The sequence below is a fragment of the Pteropus vampyrus genome, unplaced genomic scaffold, assembly GCF_000151845.1.
Source record: "Pteropus vampyrus isolate Shadow unplaced genomic scaffold, Pvam_2.0 Scaffold184, whole genome shotgun sequence".
Lineage (NCBI taxonomy): Eukaryota > Metazoa > Chordata > Mammalia > Chiroptera > Pteropodidae > Pteropus > Pteropus vampyrus.
In genome coordinates, this window is record NW_011888965.1 from 3,854,149 (window position 1) to 3,858,157 (window position 4,009).

Below are 4,009 nucleotides of genomic sequence, written 5' to 3' on the forward strand. Positions count from 1 at the left end.
ATGATTGTTAAATTTAGACCGCATTCTCCCTAACCCTGTGTTATTTACTTTTTTTCAAAGCTATTATTGGCTATTAGGTATATGTACATAACATTTGGTGGAGCACTAGTTTTGGAAAAACACAATATGTTTCTTTTAGAGTCATCTTTTTTTTTATTTTAATGCAACTTTACTTAATAACATTTTATAAAATAATATATTTGATAAAAGAACTCTAATGGCTTGTTTAGAATCATTATGAGCCATTGGGTCTCAATGTTTCCTAGATAATAAAGCCACTCTTTTCTCAATTGCCTGATCTCTTACAGCCTCTTGCTATAATAGATAGCTGCAAAACAATGAAAGGGGTTTTGTTTTTGGTATTATTGAACCAACATATATTACAGAGTGATATCTGGAGTGTGCCAAGCATAATACCACTACACTTCTAGCTAACTAGAGTGACAATATCAACAGCAGTAGGTAAATGGATGTTTTAGAGTCCAGAGTGGCTAGGCCCAAATTTTGGCACTATTTTTCATTAGTTTAGTGACTTCGGAGAAGTTGCTTAACTTCTTTGTACCTTATTTTACTCATTTGTAAAATAAGTATAGCAATAGAATTAATATCTCAGGTTAGTTTTGTCAATATCCAGTGTTATTAAATTTGAAAAGCTTAGAACAATGCCTGATACAAAGCAAAGGTCTCAGTAAATATTAGCTATCATCATTATAAACCGTAAATATGGTGGTGAGTAGACTTAAGAGAAACTTGCATGAAATAGACTAAAATTATGGTGATTGGGTAAAACATAAAATTCGGTCATATATTTGATGGACTTCTTTACTATCTGGTGCAAGGTGCAAGAGTATTGAGCTCAGATTCAAGAGAACACTGTGGTTGAAGAGTAATTGATTTGGCACAATTCACATTCTTCTGAATTTTATTCCCTCCTCTCACAAATGAAAAACGTAAAAACATAACGTGTCCTATATTTCTTTAAGACTTGTTGGGACAACCAAATAAAATAATAACTTTGAAAACACCTTGTGTACTGTAAATTTCTGCAAATTTAAATTGTTATGATCAAAATCACCTTAAGCTCAATTGCTCAAAGAAATACTGAGCCATACCATGAACTATAACATTTGGATGCCTGTGATTGCACTTCCATTTTATAGTATCATTCTTCTCCTTAATAGAGTAGAAAAACTCACCAAACTGACAGTCAGCTAATCAAGATTCTCTTTCTTGGACAGCCACCAATTAGCTGTGTGACCTGGGAAAATCGCTCCTCATTTTTGTGCCTCAGTTTGCTCAGGTTAGTTGATTTCTACGGTGCCTTTAGTTCTGACATCCAAGAACATTAATTAATCTGTAGAATTAACTCTAATAGGTTTCCTCCAAAAAAAGGGAATCGCATGCATTATCCAGGGTTCTTCTAAAGCCAGAAGTGAAAGTATATTTTTACTTGAGTTCTTGATTTCCATTAATATTGATAGCCACAAGGGTGCACACAGAATCAAGTCAGGCAGCTATTTCAGATTCTGATTATAGTCCAAAATTTAGCCAGAGCCTAGGTAACAGGGCTAGTGTAATCAGTCTCCAACAAGTTTCATATATTGGAAGGAGACTCATAAAACCATCCTTAGACTTTATTCGTGGACCGCTAAAGATGTGCAGCCCCCTGGGTGCTTCCCTCATCAAATTAAGGCTAAGTCTTTTTTAGAACTACTCAACCTATATTCTTGGGAGCTCATTATGTGCTGCCCCCCTCAGTATTTATGTCTGAGCCTTCAGTTAGTAGGCAACTTGAATAAGAAAGTTAAATATCACTGGCTGCCCTGCTGAAGCTTTACTGAGCTTTCCACAGTGTATGGAGTAAGTCATTTGGGGACTTTAGGCTCTCAGTCATCCTCTTAGATTAGTTAGAGCAATTACTTTAGAAGCAAACACAGACTAATCATTTTGAAATTTCAGTTTCAGTTCACAGCCTTTTTTGAGTCACACAAGCACTAAAATGACCTCAAGAGATTCATGTCTCAGGGCCTGGTGACAGCCCACAGCCTAGCACTGCTGACAAATCTTTCAGCACCACAAATGTGTAAAAGTGTTTTCTTTATTTACTCACTCTAGAAGCACATTGCAAGACATCCAAGTAGCTTTTATAATGTAGATTATAGAATCCCTGAGAGTAAAGAGTGACTCTAAACTTGAAGAGAATATCTTCATTTTTGAGTTGTTATTAATAGCAAAGTGACAGCCAGCCGTATCATTCTGATAAGACCCATCACTCAGGGTTCTGAACCTATGAAATGTATTGTTTGATTCATGAGCTTATTAATGAGTTCTACAACTAGAAGAGTAATCTTAGTATTTGCTGTTACAAATACTCAATATTGAACAATGATGTTAAAGTTAATTATAAGCAATTCAATAATGGAGTGGTTCCTTCCTCACTTAGAAAATGTCATATTAGTTTCCATTCACTTGATAGAAGTATGCAGGGTAGATTAAATGTGCATTTGTATTGTTTGTCTGAAAGACACATTCCTGCCTTAGATACTGAAATGGGAACTGTGGAGTAGTCCTAAAGTGTTCCCAGTTCTTAAAATAGCTATTTCAAAGTCAGGCTGGACAAATGAAAAGCAGTGTGAGGCCTCTAGATGGGGGCTGCTACAAATTTATTTTCAGGCCTTAGCATGTTTTTCTAGCCAAAACCAAATAGAGTGGAAACCCATAGGGCCTTTCTCCAAGAAGGCATCTTTCCAGAGTGCATCTTCTATAAAACCTTCCCTAACAATTCGGGTACACAAGAAAATATGTTTTCTCTAACTATAGTTAAAAATCTCTTCTCTATTACCCAAGTGTTATCTAATATTTTATTTTGTTATTTGTTTTTAAACTACTTTGTTATTTTATCTCACTAGTATCTAAGTACCTTTTGAGTGGGCAACATGCTATATTATTAATCTTTGTCCCACTAGTGCTAAGCGCATTCTTTGGTACATTGTAGGTACTCAATAAATTTCTTCTGGGTGATTACTTTTCTTCATACATATAAACTAGGAGCTATCTCTAATTGGATAACCTAGGCAGTTTATCTAATTTTGAAATACTAATTTCTGAGCTAATTCTTATTCATATTTGGCTTTTCTGATAGTGTCTATTCAGAAGAGAAAAAGGTAATTGCTCCTTCATGGGGTCATTTGATTTCACAATCTGCTTTTTTCCTGAAACAATGAAGTTGATGTTTGTTTGTTTGTTTGTTTGTTTGTTTGTTTGTATCTGCCAGACTTTCTAAATGCTAAAAATTTGCAAGCAATTGTACTTAATATGAAATATCCTTTCTTCTGGAGAGGAAGTTGTCATTCTAACTTTGTGCTAAGGGGTGAAAGATCAAGTTACCAGATCAGTTAGTACACTGTAAGGAATTCTGTCACTGGCTGAATCTCAGTGCCTGAGAGTTAATGGCCAATGGACTGTCATCCAGTTCATAAGCTTCTAATTATGACCAGCTGTTGTATACAGGTCATATGCCAATAAAGGAGTCCAAAAATGACAAATGTAACTGAATCAGAGGGCATTTGGCTCCAATTCACTGTCAATTAGAAATAAAACAATGTATGCCAGGTTTTTTTTTTTTTTTTCTGAATTTGCGTGTATATCAAATATCTACTCACCCACAAACAATTCCTGCAATGCAGCAGGAAGGGGTATCATTTGAAAAACTCATTAAAGTAGAGAAGAGGAAACTATTTTCTCACAGTTCGCATTTCCAAATGGTTTCACTTTTTGTATTCTTCCTCTTCAAACCTTAATATTTTATTCCTAATGGAAACAGACTTAAGTAGAGAAGAGGAAATATTCCATTTTAACTTGACTTCTAAAGATACAAAAACAGAATGAAGAAAAATGAGTGAAGGAGATTAACTTCTATGAACGGTTTTTCCAAAGCTAAATCTTGTGCAACCTCTCAATCTTACGTCTTGGAAACAACACAATTATTTTTTAAAGTACTACTCAAGGT